Below are 22651 nucleotides of genomic sequence, written 5' to 3' on the forward strand. Positions count from 1 at the left end.
TCTGGCGGATGTTTCGTCTTTGAACGAACTGCTAGATCGCATCACCGCCCTGGGAGTCGCAACACACTACGATCGGATCGGGCTTAAACCCGATCAGAGGGAAATCAGGTCCCCACCCATCACCCATCTGGTTGCGGTTGTGGAGGAGCAAGCCAAGTATAACTCTCCCCCTATGCTGAGAACAGGCTATGTTCGGATTTCTGAGCCCTGCGAGTCGGATACCCATCTTCGGGAAGAGACTTCTTGTCCTCCGAACATAGAACCAGGCGTCGAGCCTGAAAACTCCCAGGATACTCCGGATCCTGGGCTAGTGACCTCAGAAATTCTAAAAACTCCGGATCCCACAGTGGGTCAGGGTTTGGATTTAAGCCCGCCCACCCACCACAAGCAATATTCCCCAAGAAATTCCAGTCCTCCGGACATATGCGACCTAATGTACGTGCGGCAGCAACCTCAAGAAACAGTCCATCACTTTTGGGCCAGACTCCTCCTTGTTAAAAACAAGATCAAAGATTGCTGCGACGACGACGCGGTTTCAGTATTTTGCCGCAACTGTACGGACGAAGGGATCCTCAATGCCCTCAACCGATGCTGCATTCTGCACTTTGCAGATTTGGCACACATAGTACAGAAATATTGCGCCATGGAAATCGCCTGGAAAGCCCAAACAGCTCGCTGGGAACCGCCGGCCTTTAAGCCACCCACCGGACGGGCAAAAAGGATGCAACCTCATAGGGCACCTGATCATCACCCTATGGACAAGAAAATTAAACCCTTAACGGGACACAGAACTGTCCTTGATGAATGGCTCGACAAGCCCTGTCAGATACACACGACACCGAATTCCGAACCAACACACAGCCTTCGGGCATGTTGGGTACTCCGGCAGGTGGCCAAGAGCGGTGAGGCTATCCTAACCAATACGGCCTCGGAGAAATACCCTCCGGAGGACGACGGTCTCAACATCTTCACGGTCTTCGAGACCTTTTATTCAAATAACCCGTGTAAAAGGGCACTCCGCGACCTCGCGAAGTCAACCAAGTAGCTGCAGTAAACCCTTGGAACGATACGGTGATAACTTTCACCTCCAATGACAAACCAAGGGCTAGATCAGTCCACGCACCAGCCGCTTTGGTCTTAAATCCAATCATCGACGGCTTTCGGCTCGCTAAAGTGCTCATGGACAGCGGCAGCAGACTGAACCTCATCTACAAGGACACGATCGATAAAATGCGAATAGACAAGAGTCGCATCGAGCAGAGCAGTACAACCTTTCGAGGAATTATTCCCGGTCGAGAAGCGCGATGTTTGGGGAAAATTAAACTCGATGTGGTATTCGGCACGCCGGAGAACTACAGGTCCGAAGAGTTAATCTTCCACGTGGCACTTTTCAATAGCGAATATCACGCCCTGTTGGGGCGAGATGCATTCACACGCTTACAAGCCATACCCCATGACGGGTACATGAAGCTCAAAATGCCCAGGCCCAACAGAGTTATCACTATCACCAGTGATCCGGACATAGCACTCCGCGCCGAAAACAAAACCACATCCCTGGCCCTCGAGGCACTATCCGAGGCCCTTGCGGCCGAGGAGCTCACCGCTATGTGTTCCAAAGTTGATAGAGATGACGTAATCCTCGATAAAATGCCTAAGTCCACTTCTTTCAAGCCAGCAGACGAAATAGTCAAATCCCAAGTTCACCCAACGGATCCTAATAAAACAGCAGCCATTGGAGCACAGCTGGATCCGACGGTCGACGCCGCTCTAAGAGCATTCCTGCGCGACAATTGGGACATTTTTGCATGGCATCCTTCGGATATGCCAGGAATCCCACGCAGACTCGCCGAACATAGCCTCAACATAATAAAGGGGTTCAAGCCAGTTAAGCAAACGTTGCGGCGATTTTCCAAACCCAAGCGACAAGCTATGGGGGAGGAGCTAGCCAAACTACTTGAAGAAGGGTTCATTAGAGGGATAAAACACCCGGATTGGCTAGCAAACCTGGTCATGCTGCCAAAGAAGGACAAATCCTGGCGCCTTTGTGTCGATTTCAAAGACCTCAACAAGGCCTGCCCTAAGGACCCCTTCCCACTGCCCCGCACTGACCAAATCATTGATGCAACTACAGGACACGATTCACTGTGTTTCCTCGACGCATACTCCGGATACCATCAGATTAAGATGAAGGAATCCAATCAGGCCACAACGGCATTCATCACTCCCCGCGGGCCTTTCTACTTCAACACTATGCCTTTCGAACTCAAAAACGCCGGCGCCACTTACCAACGCATGATTCAAACATGCCTGGAAAAATATTGGCAAGACGGTGGAGGCATATGTAGATGTTGTAGTCATCAAAACTAAACATGTCGAATCATTGGTGGACGACTTACGCCTTACATTTGACAACCTCCGAACATATGACATATGGCTCAACCCGGAAAAATGCGTTTTCGGCGTTCCGGCCGGAAAGCTGCTCGGGTTCATTGTTTCCAATAGAGAATTGAAGCAATCCGGCCAAAATCCGAGCCATGTCACAGTTGGCAATACAAACAGACCTAAAGCAGGTCCAAAAACTAGCTGGGTGCGTGGCAGCCTTGAGCCGCTTTATCTCCATATTGGGAGAGAAGGCGCTGCCACTATATCGCCTGCTCCGACGTACCGACCACTTTGAGTGGACGGACGCGGCAATAGCCGGGTTGGAAGAAAAAATAAAAACTTTTTTAGCGAACAACCCAATCCTTGCCACACCTAACATCGGCGAACCTATGTTGCTGTACACAAGCTTTAAAATCTAGGCCGCTACAACCGATATATAGGGCAATATATCACTTTTGGGGCTCCACCGATATAAACATAACATATCATTTTGCAAATATCATTTTCCAACATATCATCCGATATGGGCCGAAATATCGACCGATATGGCCGATATCTAGCCCAATATGTCCAGCGATATAGAACAATACATAGATGACAATAATTATTTGTTGGATAGCAGTGAAATAAGATTGTGCATTTACAACTTCATTATATATTATCGAAGTCATTCACAATGTTTTGTACAAATGCATATATATCGTACTGTTTCATAGAGTAAGGATTTTGTGAATCTTTCCTTAATAGTTTTTAATCAACAAATCAATAAACTAGGAATCTAAAAGTGCTATGTTAAAGCATTTACATCATACATTTTCTTTTACTAAAAAATGTTTTAAACAAGAATAATGAAAAAAACTAGAGACCGATATATCTACATATCATCCGATATATCACCCGATATCCGACATCTGATATGTCAAAGCCAAACCGATACGGACACGATATCCGATATTTTGAAGCTTGGCTGTACATATCTGCAACTCACCAGGTGGTGAGCGATGTGTTCGTCGTTGAACGAGAGGAAGAGGCACACCAACTCCCACTCCAAAAACCAGTATATTATGTATCGGCAGTTCTCACACCATGCAAATCCCGATACGCGCACTATCAAAAGATAGCATATGCGGTTTTCATGGCATCTCGGAAGCTGCGGCACTACTTTCAAGAGTGCTCAATCACGGTGGCCTCCGAGGTACCACTCAATGACATCATAAACAATCGAGACGCCACCTACCGCATTGCAAAATGGGCTATCGAGCTATTACCATTTTAAATAACATACAAGCCACGCCGAGCTATTAAATCTCAGGTGTTGGCCGACTTCGTCGCCGAGTGGACAGAAGCCGAACTCCCTAAAGAGTACGGCACATACTCCAACTGGGTGATGTACTTCGACGGCTCTAAAATGTTAGCGGAATTGGGGGCTGGTGCCATCCTAACATCCCCCACAGGGGACACAGTCTGTTACGTATTACAAATCATGTATACGGACTCCAATAACGCAGCCGAATACGAGGCACTATTGCATGGTCTCCGGATGGTTGTTTCTATGGGCATACAACGCCTCGAGGTGCGCGGGGACTCGAACCTCGCAATATCCCAAATAAACAGAGAATTCGATGCAAAAGATCCAAAGATGGCGGCTTACCGCAACGTCGTACTCAAAATATCAGCTCGGTTTGAGGGGCTCGAGTTTCATAATGTGGCCCGAGACAGTAATCAAGCAGCGGACATCCTTCCTCGAATGGGCGCTAAACGGGACACCGTCCCGCGTAACACCTTCGTGGAAAGGCTCTTTAAGCCATCCATGGCATGGCAGGATGAGAGCGGAAATACCAGTCCGACGCCGATCACACCCCCGGATGCCGAACATGATTCAGATATCATCGGGGGCTCCGACACAGAACCAACGCCTTCCGCCCATGTAATCATGGTGGTAATTGCTCCATGGACTGAACCTTTCCCGGCCTACCTTAATAGGCGGGAGCTCCCTGATGACCAGAATGAGGCTCGTTGTATCGTTCGTCGCTCGAAAGCCTACAAAGTTCATGAAGGAGAGCTCTACAAGAAGAGAACTACTGGAGTCCTTCAAAGATGTATCTCTGAAGAGGAGGGGCGGCAACTCCTCGCCGAAATACATGCTGGCCTCGGCAGCCATCACGCCGCAGCTCGGGCCCTCGTAAGCAAGGCCTTCTGTACAGGTTTCTTCTGGCCCACGGCCCGAGCAGATGCACAGGCCCTTGTATTGCGCTGTGTCGGGTGCCAGCTCTTTGCCAATTAAAGCCATATGCTGCCCACAGCCCTAAGAACAATCCCCATTACCTGGCCTTTCGTGGTCTGGGGGCTAGACATGGTCAGACCCCTTAAAGGGGGAAGCCATAAGAAGAAATATTTACTGGTTATGGTGGATAAATTCACTAAGTGGATAGAGGCCAAACCAGTAAAAATGGCTGAAGCCAGACCGGTGATAGATTTTATCTCCGGTGTTTGTACACCGTTACGGTGTCCCACATAGTATTATTACTGCTAACTTCACAGGCGATGAGGTGAAAACTTGGTGTGCTAATCTAGGTATTAAACTCGATTACGCCTCCATGTATCACCCCCAAACAAATGGTCAAGTTGAACGGGCCAATGGCCTGATAATGAGTGGCATCAAACCCAGACTAGTGCGATCCCTAAAGGAGTCGGATAAACACAGGGTCGAGGAGCTCGACTCCGTACTCTGGAGGCTGCGGACCACGCCCAATCGCACGACCGGATACACATCGTTCTTCGTGGTGTACGACGCAGACGCTGTCTTGCCCGGCGATATTATTCATGACTCACCTCGAGTGCGCATGTATGAGGAGAGAGAGGCCGAGCTCGATCGGCAGGACGACTTAGACGGCCTGGAGGAGGAGCGGGATGTCGCAAAAGCCCGTTCTGCATTCTACCAACAACAAGATCGAAGATACCAAAGCAAAGAAGTGTGGGCAAAGACTTATAATGTCGGTGAACTCGTTCTACGCTTACCAGAAAATAAAAAGGACAAGCTCAAGCCCAAATGGGAGGGTCCCTTCATTATAGATGAAGTTCTCACTAGAGGACCCTATCGCCTTCGCAATGCATCAGACAATCTCTTAGAGCCAAACCCATGGAACGCTGCTAGGCTCCGAAGATTCTACGCCTAAGTCCGGACACATACCTTTGTTCGTTCCCTTTTTCTCCTTTTCAATTTTTTCCTTTTTCGTTTTTTTACGATTTCTAGCATGTGTCCGGGTAAGCCGCACACTTGAGGGGTATACATCCTTAAATGTACACACCCCACCATAACTGGGGGCTTCTCTCGATAGAAGCTTATTATTATTTTGAGCATAAAGCTCACCATATATATGTGTTGTTTGCTCATATACGTCCTGTCTTCGCCATTATATGCACATCTATGACTTAAGTTTTTGCCAAGATGGGTTGCCTGGCTCCTGTGCTTATGCCCTACATTCCTGCTTGTTTGGCTAGGGCATAAAGGGAGCACCTCTGCGATTCTTACAACCGGGTCAGCCGGACATGTACCTCAGACGGGTGAAGCCGAAAGCTGGCGTTCTTAAGGGAATAATTGGTCGGCGGACAAACGACGAACTGCCTTCATTGCAACATAAACTATCAAAATACAAAGACTCCTGTGATTCTTTCGCATCACGGCTTAGGCGCGCATAAATAATGCATGCTGACCCAGGGAGAGGAACCCTTGATGGGACTATTCTCTCTGGAAGATGTTTCTTACATTAAAAAGTAATATAACATAACTCCTCGAATACAGTTTGTCTGTTCAGGCACTATGACCGGATCGCCTGGTTTCCGAACATACTTGGTGTTCCCCACAGGTATAGTATTAGGAAACACTCCGACCCTTGGTTTTCGGAGGTAGAAGCGGAAGGTTTGCCATGAGAATCTTTTTCAATTCAGACGGAGATAAGTTTGGTGATAAAGTACATTGTTGCATGGAATCAAACGCCTACTCTTTATCTATACCATCTATCACGCTGTCTAGTTTACAGTCCTGTTGTGAAAGTTTGGCGGCTGTCTCTACTTGGTCGTACACCAAGTTAACCGGAATTTCTTGTCCGTCTGGTCCCCGAGGTCCGACCCGGGCCATATGTTTCAGATCAAGTCTGGTATACCACGTTTTCACCATGGCCCAGGCTTCTCGCGCACCTTCTCGACAAGCTAAAGCCTTCCATAGCTCAAAACAAAGACGAGCTCCCTTGAATAAATTCGTGAGCTCCTCCATCATTCCTGGAGGAGAATCGGAGGGCCATAAAGCCTTAGCCATGCTCCTCATTGCTTTCCGAGCTCGCTCGTGCACTTTGGACAGCTCTTGCAGCAAGTCGCCTTGAAATCCAGACACTTCTCCCTCGGGCCGCCCAGTTAACAAACCTACAGGAACAAATCTCGTAAGACCTTTCCATCAGAAGACCGTATGAAAGTTAGGTTAAGGGACATACTAAATATGCCGCCTTTCAGCTTTCTGTTCTCCTTCAAGGCATCCGACAGTTGGGCTCGTACGTCCTTTAGCTCTTTGGCTTGCTTAATGTTGGCATCCTATAGCTTGTTCTTCTCATTAATGATCCGTGTTAATACACGTTGACCAGCGGCTTCTTGCCCTTCAGCATGTTGTTTGTCCGCCTGAGCAGCCTTCAACAACTCCTCCAATTGATCGGCCGATCCTGCAGCTGTAAACAAACCAATGCATATTTAACAATCATTGTTGGCGCATAATTGTATTTTCCGTACACTGTTGTGCTTACCATCCGGTGCCTTCTTGGATTTCTTCAAATTTTCCAGTTCGGTGGTGACAACAGTTAGCTTGGTCCGACATTCTTCAAGCTCCTTGGATAGCATGTTATTTTTCTCCGTGAGTACCTGATAATATAACGACCCTTAAATCAGTTGGGCCAACTGCTTCAAGTCTCGGGGGCTACTGGCACATGATTATTGAATCTACACAAAGCTCTTACCCACATATCCTTTGAAAGCTCGTGAGTGGTTCTGGCAAGTCCATCCCGGGCAGCTCGGATATATGCATCCGCAGAGCTGAGGGCATTGAACGCCTCTTCGGTTAAACTTGGGTCGCGCATGGCCTCTTTCCGTCGTCAATGATTCATCACGCTCATGACTTCGGAATTGGTGACGGATACATTATCTGAATCCTCTTGGAGATGACAATCCGACATTTTGCCTGTATCAACCCTAGTCCTTATGGCAGGATCCGGGCCGGATTGGTCGGTGCATGGCCGGTGAGGTCCCTGGGTATAGTCCGGCGTATGCTCTTCCTAAAAAATGGCCCAGCGGAAAACGTCACAATTCGGTCTATCCACCGAGTGCATGTTAAAAACTATACCTCTTTGGTGAAGGTGGGGGCCCAGTAGTATCACCGCTTGCCCTTCTTTTTGAAGACTCGCCCTGCTCGGGCGTCACCATCTTAGAGGACGCCTTTGATACAGCTCGGCGAGACGAGCGCCGCACCTTCGGAGCATGAGATAGTGCAGTGGGTGAGGCGCGATGGGAAAACTCTTTTGCAGGAGACGTCTCCTGGGTACTTACCTGGGAGGAGGGGAGAAGACCGGGGTAATCGGCTATAATGGCCACTTCCGTGCCGTCGTAGCTCGCTTGATAAAAGACCTCCTCCTTAAGTTATATAAATATATCCGGATCTTCTTCATATCCGGGATCCAGGTCTCGAATGTGGTCCTCTGGCTACGGAGCGGGGCTGTATACCCCCTCGACGACCTTTCTCCACTCCTGTTAAAGGTATCCGGATTAAAATTCGACTAGTATAACTCAGGAAAAAGATTAAGTGAGGCCGCTGATCAAAAAACTCACCCAGTCGATGGGGTTATACATGGTAAAACCTTCCCGACATTTCAAGCGAGTGAAGTCTTCCTTCTCCCCATTGTAAAGGTCAACTAAAATGGTGGCCAGGGCGGCAAAGTTGTCTCGGCCCTTACATAGGCAACGGGATGCATCATCCTCCCCGTTGTAATTCCACATAGGAAAGCCTCTAGATTGGAGCGGCTGAACGCATCGCGTTATTGAAATCGCCATTACCTCAATTATAGACAGCCCGGAGTTTGCAAGCACTCTGATCTTGTTTGCTAACCTCGCGACCTCCGTATTGTCTTCTTCCTCGAGGCTTCGGGGACGCCAGCTGGTGCGCTTCTTTAAAGGAGAACTGGAGAATTTGGGAAGACCACGCCGGATTGGGTCCGGAAGAACGACGTCTTCAATATAAAACCATTCCGATGCCACTCTTCGGATGCCTTCTTCGGAGTGCCGAACAGGTATCCTGTCCCGGCTATGCGCCATACTTCGGCGCCGCCCACCTCGAATATAGATCCCTTTTGGGAGCGGGGGGCAACGCAAAAGAATTTCCGCCATAGCTCGAAATGGGCCTCACAGCCTAGGAACAGCTCATAGAGAGTAATGAAGCCCGTGATATGCAGGATGGAGCCTCGCGTCAGACTGTGCAGTTGGAGGCCATAATACTCTAGGAGACCTCTGAGGAAAGGGTGGATAGGGAATCCTACGCCTCTTAGAAGGAAGGAAACGAAGCACACCCGCTCCTCTTTAGAAGGATTGGGGAAATTCTCCGCCAGGGCTTCGCCATTGAGGGAAGTTAATCCAGCCCGAACGAAGACTAGATCCGCTGGAGGAAGACATCCCTGCGTCTGAAGTTTATTCAGATGGGTGTGGGACACCAAGCAGCTTTCCCAGTCGCCTTTTTGAGGGCCGTGGGGATGTGAGGAAGAGATAGGAGCACCGGCCATGTTTGGACGATTTCCTATGGCAAGTTCTAAGGATTTCTGCATGGTGTGGAATGGCATCTGAGATCTAATCTCCTTAAATAGACTCCATCCCTCCGTGGTCAAGGGGTTATTTGTAAAAGATACCTGGACCGTTCGCATTCGCTTGACACGTGGAAGCCGAGGCGACGGCGGCAAAGGATCAATAGAACATGATATTTAAATGTGGAGCCGAACTATCGTCAATCCGAAGTATAATGGAGAACCTGCCTTGCAAAGCCGAAGACATAAAGCCGGATACTACATCGTCATTGAAGGCAAGTTCGGGGGCTACTGAGGGAGTCCTGGATTAAGGGGTCCTCGGATGGTCGGGCTATGTGGCATGGGCCGGACTGATGGGCCGTGAAGATACAAGATAGAAGGCCTCCCCCCGTGTCCGGATGGGACTCTCCTTTTGGTAGACGACAAGTTTGGCAATCGTGTATGTAGTTTCCTTTCTCTGTAAACTGATTATGTACAACCCTAGCCCCCTCCGGTGTCTATATAAACCGGAGGGTTTAGTCCATAGAGGCAATCACAAATCATACATGCTAGATATTTAGGGTTTAGCCATTACGATCTCGAGGTAGATCAACTCTTGTAACCCCTATAGTCATCAAAGTCAATCAAGAAGGAAGTAGGGTATTACCTCCATTAAGAGGGCCCGAACCTGGGTCAACATCGTGTCCCCCATCTCCTGTTACCTTTGATCCTCAGACGCACAGTTCGGGACCCCCTACCCGAGATCAGCCGATTTTGACACCGACACTTTCCACGGCCACATCTGATGCGGAAGACAGTTTCCGCCAGACAAGGGCCGAATGTAGGGCTACAAACGAAGCGTTGATGGCTGACGAGGAGGACAACGACATCGACTGCGATGACAACCACGACGACGACTCAGACTGCGGTGACAAGGAGGACGGCAGTGACGACGATGAATAAGTTCGAGTAGTTCTGTTAGGTTTTAGAAATGTGCATCATAATTATGTATGAGCATATGCATATCTTATAATGATATTAAGTATTAACCTTATGTTTTATGAAGTTGTCCACAGAATCCTCTCATGTCCAGTATAGTTTCAATCTAAATCGTGACAAGCACTACCATTTCATCCAGTTGAGGCAACGTGGCATTTTGCTTGCGACGTGCCAACTTTCGGGTACACAATAAAGAACTCGAAGAAGCAACCCATATCAGCAAGGATCAGCTTCCCTACTCGCACATCATCCAAAAGAAACCTGAAAGTGAAGTTTTGTACTGCCACTTGACTTGGCGGTCCCTTTGCTATCGAGGCACACCATTTGAAGTGAAGTTTACAACTTTTACCGCAACATATTTCTATGTGATCATATTGTCCCATTCGTGCTATCAAAGTTCACTACAATGAGAACATACAGAAAATGGACCAATGGATTTATGAAAGATTGTGGATGTCGCCTAGAGGGGGGTGAATAGGCACTTTAAAATAATTATGGTTTAGGATTGAACAAATGTGGAATAAACCTACCGGTTAATTTGTCAAGCACAAAACGTACAACAACTAGGCTCATCTATGTGCACCAACAACTAATGCTAAGCAAGATAAACAACTAAGTGATATATAACATGAAACACTATGTCTATCGCAAAGTAAAGTGCATAAGTAAAGGGCTCAGGTAAGAGATAACCGAGGCACGCGGAGACGACAATGTATCCCGAAGTTCACACCCTTGTGGATGCTAATCTCTGTTTGGAGCAGTGTGGAGGCACAATGCTCCCCAAGAAGCCACTAGGGCCACCATAATATCCTCACGCCCTCACACAATGCAAGATGTCGTGATTCAACCAAGGGGCCCTTGAGGGCGGTCACCGAACCCGTACAAATGGAAACCCTTGGGTGCGGTTACCGAACCCTTACACTTTGGCAAACCTTGGGGCGGTTGTCGGTGTCAAAACCGGCCGATCTCGGGTAGGGGATCCCGAACTATGCATTTGAGGATCGAGGGTAACAAGGGACAAGTGGGACACAATGTTTACCCAGGTTCGGTCCCTCTTAATGGAGGTAAAACCCTACGTCCTACTTGATTGTATTTGATGAGTATAGGGGTTACAAGAGTTTATCTACCTCGAGATCGTAATGGCTAAACCTTAGCTGTCTAGCCTATGAGAATTTTGATGGCCTCTATGGAGTAAACCCTCCGGTTTATATACACATCGGAGGGACCTAGGGTTGTACGGAGTCGGTTTGTAAGGGAAGGATATAACATATCTGGACACCAATCTTGCCATCCACGCATAGGGGAGTCCTACCTGGACATAGGGGGAAATTCTTCTGCTTGTATCTTCACGGCCCATCAGTATGGCCTATATTAAATAGCTCGGACACCCGAGGACTCCCTAATCCAGGACTCCCTTAGTAGCCCCTGAAACAGTCTTCAATGCCGATGTGTTCGTTACGCGGATTGTCTTCGGCATAGCAAGGCTGGTTCCTCCTCCTAAAACACTTTGAAACAATTCCCTGAACAAAGGAAATGTATCCGACTTTCCATAATTGTCACAACCCTTAGCCACGAAGGCAGGATATCCAAATAAAACAATGTCTTTTTACTGACAACTTTTTTGGCTAAACGTCACATCTGGTCTCTTAACATTTCGAACCGTTTTCATGCCTCCCGCTTCGCATTTCGAGGCACAGCCTCCATTGGCACGTCTTGTCAAAACAGAGACCGTGCCCGCCCTTACGGGATCCTCATCAATAGGGTTTTGGGTAATCCAACCATGCCATTCGCACGATCCCCTTGGGAACATGCGAGTTTTAAGGCTTGAGGGGGCGTTTGGTATTCACCGCCTATATAAGAAGGTAAAGATTCCTCTTTTTCCCACGCCTTCTTCGTTCTCCAGCCTTCCCCTCATCTGAGCTCCGACGCCCAAAATCTCAATCTTTCCCACCGCCACCAGCCTCTACGGCCATGTCTGGATCTGGTTCAAAGGGCAAGTGGGAGGCCTCCTCCGTCACCGAGAAGGACGTCAAGGAGATCCGGGGGCGGGATATCTGTCCACGGATATCGCGCACAAGCTCCCTACCAAGGATCAAGTCACCCCCACTCCGGAATCCGGCGAAAGGGTCGTATTCATTCCTCACTTGCTCCGATGACTAGGGTTTCCCCTCCATCCCTTCATCCGGGGCCTCATGTTCTACCACGGGCTAGATTTCCATGATCTAGCCCCGAATTCTTTTCTCCACATATCGACGTTCATCATCGTGTGTGAGGCGCTACTCCGCATCCCCCCACACTTCGGCCTATGGCTCAAGGTCTTCAATCTGAAGCCGAAGGTGGTCGATGGGTAGCATGCGGACTGCGGAGGCGCCATGGTAAGCAAGCTCCCCAACACCATCTGGCCCAAGGGGGCCTTTATGGAGACTATCAAGGTGTGGCAGCAGGAGCGGTTCTACATCACCGAACCCCGCAGCGCCAAGTGGGCAGCCACTCCTGAGTTCTGATCCGGACCCCCTACGAGGCTTACCTCGTGGACCTCTAAGGGCCTAGACTGGGGATCCACAGCGGAGGTGCAGATGCTGCCAAAATGCATCACCAACATGATAGGCAAGAACACCGGTCTCACAAACGTGATCCAGATGATGCTTTTCCGCCGCACTCTCCCCTGCCAACTCTGGGCCTCTCACATGTGGGAGTTCAATACGGAGGGGCCACAGACCTTGAAGCGCTTCTTCAGCACCACGCACGAAGACATCTGGAAGCAGCTCTTCAAGGCCCAAAAAAGTGGCCGAAGAAGACCGAGGACATCGGACTCGACATCGAGCATCCGGCCTCAGAGGTACACATATCTTTTCCGAAGACGTATCTGGTCAGTATTTTGAACATTACTAAGTCATATTGCTTGTTTGTCATACAGGGTTGGACGGCGAAGGCGGAGCGGATCAACTGTCCGGCACCGCTGCGTGAAGACCCAGCCACGCCCCAGCTAACGGAGATGCTGGTCCCGGCGCCATATCAGGTGCCGGAGAAGAAGGCAAAGAAGAAGAAGAGCAAGGAGACCAAGAGCAGCCCCCGACATAAGGGTCCTTCGGACACTATGTACGGAGAGACTGAGGCCTCCTCCTCCCATGAGGGAGACGAGGAAGGGAAAGAGGAGGTGGAGGTGGAAAGAGACTCCCCCCGCAAGGGGAGGAAGAAGAAGAGGGCGGCCTCCGAAGACCCGAAGGGGGAGGCGCCCAAGAGGGGGAAGATGATCCTCCAGGACAGTTCAGACTCAGATGCCGAACTGGTCTCCAAAAAACCTCCCAGGGCGAAGCCCCTGGCCGAAACGTAAGTATCTGGACACTTACTATTTATCTTTCAGTCCTCCTATTTTCAGTATATAAGTTATCATGTTATGCATTTTTCAGCCCTCCCCGCGACCTCCCAAATACTTCGTTGTCGGAGGGGAGTTCTCTGCCACCTGAGATGGCAGAGAGCAAGATGCCGCCACGAGCCCTCTCGCCCCTCACCGCAGATGACACCGAGGTGTTGTCCCGAAGGACCTCTCCTGGCCGTGGACGGGCGAGCGATGCTGTCGAGAAGGCACCTGAGGGTAATACCTCGGCCGCCAAAGACATGGGGGAGGCCACCCCTATGGCATCTCATGGTGGGGACCTTCAACAATCCGAGCCCCAGCCGGACACTCTCCCAGAGACCAATGTGGCTCCGGGATCGAGCGAGCAGCCCCCTTAGAAGGAGGGGGAGCATCAGCTCCATTGGCGACCTCCACTAATCCGGAGGAGCCGAACACTCTAGTGGAAGCACTGCAACGTGCTTCCATCATGGAGGAGCACCGCACCCTGATGGGTGCGGAAGTAGAGAAGGTTCAGTCTGCCAAGAGCGGACTGAATGAAGCTTTTACCAGCCTACTGATAGGCTTTGAGGTATGCGACGTAATGCTCTAGACGCTTTTTTCATATAAAGGAATATACCTGTACATAGATAGTAGCCCCTGAAACTCTACCTGGTTTTGAGAAAAGCCGGACAGAGGATCACAAAATATTCGAAGAGCTAACATACTTGTCTATTTTGTAACAGGCTTCTGAAGGAAATATGCCCTAGAGGCAATAATAAAGTATTATTTATTTCCTTATATCATGATAAATGTTTATTATTCATGCTAGAATTGTATTAACCGGAAACATAATACATGTGTGAATACATAGACAAACAGTGTGTCACTAGTATGCCTCTACTTGACTAGCTCGTTAATCAAAGATGGTTATGTTTCCTAGCCATAGACATGAGTTGTCATTTGATTAATGGGATCACCTCATTAGGAGAATGACGTGATTGACTTGACCCATTCCGTTAGCTTAGCACTCGATCGTTTAGTATGTTGCTATTGCTTTCTTCATGACTTATACATGTTCCCATGACTATGAGATTATGCAACTCCCGTTTACCGGAGGAACACTTTGTGTGCTACCAAACGTCACAATGTAACTGGGTGATTATAAAGGTGCTCTACAGGTGTCTCCAAAGGTACTTGTTGGGTTGGCGTATTTCGAGATTAGGATTTTTCACTCCGATTGTCGGAGAGGTATCTCTGGGCCCACTCAGTAATACACATCACTATAAGCCTTGCAAGCATTGTGACTAATGAGTTAGTTGCGGGATGATGTATTACGGAACGAGTAAAGAGACTTGCCGGTAACGAGATTGAACTAGGTATCGAGATACCGACGATCGAATCTCGGGCAAGTAACATACCGATGACAAAGGGAACAACGATGTTGTTATGCGGTCTGACCGATAAAGATCTTCGTAGAATATGTAGGAACCAATATGAGCATCTAGGTTCCGCTATTGGTTATTGACCGGAGAGGTGTCTCGGTCATGTCTACATAGTTCTCGAACCCGTAGGGTGCGCACGCTTAACGTTACGATGACAGTTATATTATGAGTTTATATGTTTTGATGTATTGAAGGTTGTTCGGAGTCCTGGATGTGATCACAGACATGACGAGGAGTCTCGAAATGGTCGAGACTTAAAGATTGATATATTGGAAGCCTATGTTTGGACATCGGAAGTGTTCCGGGTGAAATCGGGATTTTTCCGGAGTACCGGGAGGTTACCGGAACCCCCCCCCCCCCCGGTATCTTAATGGGCCTTAGTGGGCCTAGGTGGAAGAGAGGAGAGGAGGCTAGGGCAGGGCCGCGCCCCCCTTCCCCCCCAGTCCGAATAGGAAAAGGAGAGGGGGGGCGGCGCCCCCTTCCTTCCTCCCCTCCACCTCTTCCCCTCTTCCACTCCTAGTCCAACAAGGAAAGGGGGGAGTCCTACTCCCGGTAGGAGTAGGACTCCTCCTGGCGCACCACACCTCCTAGGCCGGCGGCCTCCCCCTTGCTCCTTTATATACGGGGGCAGGGGGCACCTCTGGACACACAATTGATCTACGATCTTTTAGCCGTTTGCGGTGCCCCCCTCCACCACATTACACCTCGATAATATCGTTGCGGAGCTTAGGCGAAGCCCTGCGTCGGTAGAACATCATCATCGTCACCACGCCGTCGTGCTGACGAAACTCTCCCTCAACACTCGGTTGGAACGGAGTTCGAGGGACGTCATCGAGCTGAACGTGTGCTGAACTCGGAGGTGTCGTGCGTTCGGTACTTGATCGGTCGGATCGTGAAGACGTACGACTACATCAACCGCGTTGTGATAACGCTTCTGCTTTCGGTCTACGAGGGTACGTGGACAACACTCTCCCCTCTCGTTGCTATGCATCACCATGATCTTGCGTGTGCGTAGGAATTTTTTTGAAATTACTACGTTCCCCAACAGCTTCCCTATTGGCGGCAACCGCCCAGGCCGCTGAGGTTTCCGAACTCAATCGGAAACTTAAGTTGGCCGATGAAGAAATCGACCATGTTAACAAGTGGTTTGATGCGACGCAAGGTGTGCGTATTTAAAAGTTCGGTTGTATATCGTAAGCGGTAGGTATATTCAGAGATGAACTCATGTAATGCTTTTGTTTATGGGCATAGTTAGTGCAGCCGAGGTCGAGACCCTCAAAGGCGTCCTTGCCCAAGCCCAAAAAGAGGCGAAGGCAAACAAGGCAGCAGCTGACAAAGCGGCTGCAGAGCTGAAGACCGAACAGGCCACCAGCCGACAACACGAACCTCGGGTGGCCGAGGTCGAGCAGGAGCTAAAGGATGCCATCCTCAAGTGCGAGGGTTTGGAGGAGAAGGCTTCGGCTCAATCGTCCAAACTTGCCAAAGCTCCCCAAGATGCTAAGGCGGCATGGGTCGAGTCCCGAAGTGCTCGCGAGGAGATCCACCAGGCGAAGCAGATAGCGGCTGGTAAGGCCTTTCTTTTGTAGAGTATTTTTGGAGGTCAGCAGTATGCGTTACTCACATGGCTGTGGAGTTCTCCAGACGTGTTTGCGGATCTTCCGAGGAGTGCCGCTGATGCCGCACAGTTCTTCCGAGCCCAGGAGGGGAACTCGGTTGAGAAGCTGTTCTGGTCGCAGTTCCTTGCGCCGGAGCATCTGATGCCTCTGAACGACCAAATGAAGCAGCTGATGGAGCTGCATAGGATGGCTGGCTTAGCCATGAAGGATCTAATAGTCCGGCTTTGGCCAGCCGAACCAATACCTAGCAGCTACTTCGGTTTGGTGAGGCAACTCGTTGATGCGCTGCCTCGAGTTGAAGCTGTGAAGCGCTCGGCGTGCATAGAGGGTGCTCGGATGACCTTCGCCCGTGTCAAGATGTATTGGGCAAAGATGAATGCCGCCGACATGGCGACCACATGCCCGCTTGAAGGCAAGGACCACCGCAAGCCGGAGAGGTACTTTGAAGACGTCCTGGCGGGTGCCCGAGTAGAGGGCCAATGCTCAAAGGACGTTATATTTGAGTAGATGTATCCGGGTTGTAAAAACTGTGTTTGTAAACTACGCCTTTTATCTTAAGTTATTTTCCTCCTGTGCAGCCGTTTAATTCTGAAAGTTTGCCAGTCGTCGGCTTCAGCCCCCACATAGATACTATGGGGGTGTTCAGCATAACGCGTTACCACACTTTATCCAACGTCTTGGTCCGTGAAGGAGGTGTCCGCGAGGTGAACCAGGCAATCAGACTATGCGGCTTTATTACTTTCACTTAGCCAGAGGAGTTTGACGGTGGGGCTAAGTACTAGCCCCTTGTGCGTGTGCGGCAAGCCGAACTAGGGTGCCTTTCCCACGTGGCTGGATGAAGACCAGCCCCTCGCATAACACAGAGCAAATCACTAATGAATATGTAGTAAGTCACCGAATCGCCGACCAGTTCGCGCTTTATCATGACAGTCAATTTTCGGCTTTCTCTACTGAGTTAATTGACCGGACGAACCAGAAATACAATTGCAATAGTTCTCCCTTTACCACCTTAGCCGAACGGGCGGAACATAAGGTGGTAATCACAAGAGCCGGGCAACCCAACTATAGACCAAAGACATTATTCAGAGCCGATGCATATAGTGAAATATTTGGGACGCCGAAGAGTACCCTATAGGTGTTCGGACTTGAAAACGTGCAGAGCCGCATACAGCCCCCGGTGTTAAGACCGGACTAAAGCACTTGTGGCAATCTGAAGTAAGGACGGAATGCAGATGACAAAAGAAATCAGTGCCAAACAAAAGTGGTGATCAACTGCTTCCTTTATATCATGTATAATATGTCAAGACGTGCTACTACAGATAATGCCATGAATATCAAGGCTATTGTACATGCCGAAAGTTTACACAAGGGAAAGTTTTACACATGGCTGTGTGAAAAAAAAGGTAGTGGCTTAAAAGATCCTAATGATGCCCTGCTGCACGTCTGTGCTATTTATCCTTGGTGAGAAATCCCTTGAGAGGAGAAGTTGATGGTCGTCTGGAAGAAGTCGGAGCTTCGAGGGGAGCCCCTATACGACCGCAGAGTATGTAGGTTTTAGTGAACCTGTGGTGAAAGAAAAAGAAAGAGAGAAAGAAGGTTAAGGTCCGAATAGGGTCAAGCCGTACTATAGAACTTTTCCGCAGTAAGCCTCCGGTGCTGCCCAAGGTATTTTAAGTGCGTAGTTATGTACGCGCGGTACATATGCCGCAGCCTTATGGGGCGATCGGCGGAGGCTGGACTGCTATTCAAGCTCCGGATCCGCCGAGTTGTCATGTTGTAATGGGGATCGGACTCACTTGGCAGTGTCAGTGGTCTTAATGACCAATGAGTTGTTTGGCTTGATGAGGCCGTTCTGTACCTCGACGGCAAAGGCCGTGGTGTGCTCCTCGGTACGGAGGGAGCGCTCCATATTTCCATTGACTGTGATGATGCCGCGCGGTCCGGGCATTTTGAGCTTTAAATAAGCATAATGTGGGACCGCATTAAAGCGCGCGAAAGTAGTTTGTCTGAGCAGCGTGTGATAACCACTGTGGAAAGGGATGATATCGAAGATCAAGTCTTCGCTTAAGAAGTTGTCCGGAGAACCGAGGACTACTTCCAATGTTAAGGAGCCCGTGCAACGGGCCTCCACGCCGGGTATCACTCCTTTAAAGGTAGTGTTGCTTGGTTTGATTCTTGACGGGTCAATACCCATCTTGCAGACAGTGTCTTGATAAATCAGGTTGAGACTGCTGCCGCCATTCATAAGGACTCTAGTGAGATGGTATCCGTCGATGATGGGATCGAGTACGAGGGCCGCTGAACCTCCATGATGGATTCTAGTTGGGTGGTCCCTGCGATCAAAGGTCATCAGACAAGCCGACCATGGGTTGAATTTTGGGGCTACGGGCTCTACGGCGTAGACATCCCTTGGTGTGCGCTTGCGCTCCCTCTTGGGGATGTGTGTAACATATATCATGTTCACTGTTTTCACTACGGGGGGAAACTTTTTGTGTCCCCCTGTGTTTGGAGCGCGGGACTCATCATCGTCCTCGCTTTGAGGTCCTTTCCCCTTGTGTTCGGTATTTAATTTACCGGCCTGTTTAAAAACCCAACAGTTTATGTTGGTGTGGTTGGCAGGTTTGTCGGGGGTGCCATGAATCTGGCAAGGCCTATCTAGTATTTTGTCCTAATTGGATGGACCGTCTCTGTTTCCTTTGAATGGCTTCTTCTGCTGTCCGGGTTTGGAGCCGCTGAATCCGGCGTTTACCGCCGTGTCCTCAGTTTTTTCGTTATTGTTTCGACGTTTGTTTTTGTTACGTCGTGGCCTTCCATTGCCATCCCTGGCTTCAGAGGTGCCGGGGTCGCTGGTGCTATTGCTTCTGCGAGCCAACCAGCTATCTTCTCCCGCGCAAAAGCGGGTCATAAGTGCGGTACGAGCTGCCATAGTTTTGGCTTTTCCTCACCAAGGTGTCGGGCGAGCCATTCGTCACGGACGATGTGCTTAAAGGCTGCTAAGGCTTCGACATCTGGACAATCGACGATTTGGTTCTTTTTATTAAGAACCGAGTCTAGAGTTTGTGGGCTGACTCTCCGGGTTGCTGGACTATGTGACTGAGGTCATCAGCGTACGGTGGCCGGACATAAGTGCCTTGGAAGTTGTCTCGAAAAGCATCCTCCAAGTTCTCCCAGCTCCCAATGGAGTTCTCTAGGAGGCTATTCAACCAGTGTTGTGCTGGTCCTTTTAATTTCAGGGGGAGGTATTTGATGGCGTGGAGGTCATCACCGTGAGCCATGTGAATGTGGAGAAGAAAATCTTCAATCCATACAGCGGGATCTGTCGTTCCATCATATGCCTCAATGTTTACCAGTTTAAATCCTTCCGGAAACTGGTGCTGCATTACCTCATCGGTGAAGTATAGGGGGTGTGCGGCGCCTCTATATTGGGCAACGTCACGACGGAGTTCGGATGCCATCTGTGTTCGGTTCTCGGCCCGAACTTGGTTGTGCTTGTCACGCCAGGCTTGATGGCCGTCATCTCATGTTGTAGCACGTCCCCTTGATCCGTAAATTGATCTAGTCTGGCCGGCTCTATTGTCCAGGTCCTGACGTAAGTCATACAGTAGCCCGTAGCCGCTTCCTCTATGCCTCTTCGACGATGTGGCGCGGGCTGGTATTCGGCATAATTGGCCGCTTTTTCCAATCCACGTGGTGGTCGGTCCGGTTGATCGGTATGATTGTATCTTGACGGTATTGGCTCAAGGGCCTCGTCGTCGAATCGTGGTAGTAGTCTGCGCTTTGGGTAGCTCTTTGTTGGGCGTTCGAGGTCGTATTCCTCGGCAACCAGGACCTTGGTCCATCTGCTGTTGAGCGTATCCTGTTCAGCTTGAAGTTGTTGTTGTTTCTTTTTCAGGCTCCTCGCAGTGCCGATGAGCTGTCGCTTGAAGCATTCTTGTTCGAGGGGTTCCTCTGGTATGATGAAATCCTTGTTACCGAGGCTAACATCCTCCTCGGAGGCTGGTAAATAGTTACTATCCTCCGAATCCTCATGCTCGACGAGTTCGTCAGGGTTGACTTGTCCATCCTCCCACTCATCATGTTCGATAGCAGGCTCGACGGGGTGTTCAGAGTCCTCGGCATTCTCCGGGGTGTCATTGTCTCTGGTGCCTGTATTGCTTTCCTTTTCTCGGCGCGATCGTGAGCGGCGCCATTGACGTCGGCGCTTTGGTGGTGCCTCGACGGGCTTGTCCTCAATCGGATCTTGAGCGCTATCGTCGTCCTTTTTCTCGGGCGTATCCACCATCTACACGTCGTAAGTAGAAGGGGCCGTCCAACGCCCAGTGATGGGCGGGTTTTGGCCTGGTTCGGCTCCAGCATCGTCGTCCATACCGTAGATTTCTTCGGAGGCGTAGTCTAGCATGTCGGTTAGGTCCTTGATAGTGGCTATCAAGTGGGTGGTGGTTGGGACGTAAAATTCCCCGCTCTCAGCCTCTAGTTCAGGTTGGGCGCAGTTTGGAAGTTATACTTCCGTGATAGAAAGAGATCGCATTAGTTCCAGCGCCTCGTTTAAGAGCGAAAGCTGGACGGGTAACTGAGGACCTGCGGAGCTAGGTCCGGTACTCACCGCTTAACCGAGCTCGGTAGACACAGACCTCGATAGTTGGGATTGTCATCCAGAGATGAGTCCGGCTTCCCTATGACAGGGTGGATCCTGTTGGACTCCGGGCCCGTTGACAGCATGGTCGCCTCTGGGTCTTCGATGGGAGAGAGTCCGGCGGGGTTTATCCTCCCGTCTTCGGACGGAGTGGCCCGCTCTGGATCTAAGGCCAGGGCAGGTATGAGGGTCGGTCCTCGAGCGGAATCTGATGGTGGATCCGACTAGCTTCCTTCATGTAGATGAGGAGCGGTGTCTGAGGCTGAGAACCCTTCAAAGATCAAATCTCCTCAGATATCAGCGATCTAATTCAAGCTTCCAAACCTGATCTGGTGACCAGGGGCATAGCTGTCGATCTGCCCAAGGTGACCAGTTAAATTGGCATGCAAAGCGAAGCCGCCAAACACAAATACTTGACCAGAGAGAAAAGTCTCCCCGAAAACAGCATCGTCGTTGAGCTCTCAATGAAAGGGCCAATGTCGGTGTCAAAACCGGCCGATCTCGGGTAGGGGTCCCGAACTATGCATCTGAGGATCGAGTGTAACAAGGGACAATTGGGTCACAATGTTTACCCAGGTTCGGGCCCTCTTAATGGAGGTAAAACCCTACGTCATGCTTGATTGTATTTGATGAGTATAGGGGTTACAAGAGTTGATCCACCTCGAGATCGTAATGGCTAAACCCTGGCTATCTAGCCTATGAGAATTCTAATGGCCTCTATGGGCTAAACCCTCCAGTTTATATACACACCAGAGGGACCTAGGGTTGTACAGAGTCGGTTTGTAAGGGAAGGAAATAACATATCCGGACACCAATCTTTCCATCCACGCATAGGGAAGTCCTACCCGGACACAGGGGGAAAGTCTTCTGCTTGTATCTTCACGGCCTATCAGTCCGGCCTATATTACATAGCTCGGACACCCGAGGACCCCCCTAATCCAGGACTCCCTCAGCGGTCACCGGTACCCGTCAAATTGCTCGGGGCCGTCTACACGACCTAATGGGAGACCCCGACGCTTGCCCAGAGCTTTACACCACAATGATTGAGCTGCGACAACACCAACCGTCCAGGGCACCAAGGCACCCAAGAGGAACAAGCTCTAGGGTGCCCAAACACCGAAGAGTAATAAGCTACTCAACTTCACTTCCACGAATCACCATGGAGAACTCAAACCGATGAACCCAATGCAACGGCAATGGCACACGGAGTGCCCAAGTCCATAGCTATGGAGGAAAATGAGAGGAAGAACAAGAAGGAGAACACCAAGAACTCCAAGATATAGATCCAAGGGGTTCCCCTCACAAATAGGAGAAAGTGATTGGTGGAAACGTAGATCTAGATCTCCTCTGTGTTTTCCCTCAAGAACTAGTAAGAATCATTGGAGGGATTGAGAGATAGCAAGCTCGAAGAAGATCAACAATGGTGGAGGAACACG

This window comes from Aegilops tauschii, chromosome 5 (assembly GCF_002575655.3).
Source record: "Aegilops tauschii subsp. strangulata cultivar AL8/78 chromosome 5, Aet v6.0, whole genome shotgun sequence".
Lineage (NCBI taxonomy): Eukaryota > Viridiplantae > Streptophyta > Magnoliopsida > Poales > Poaceae > Aegilops > Aegilops tauschii.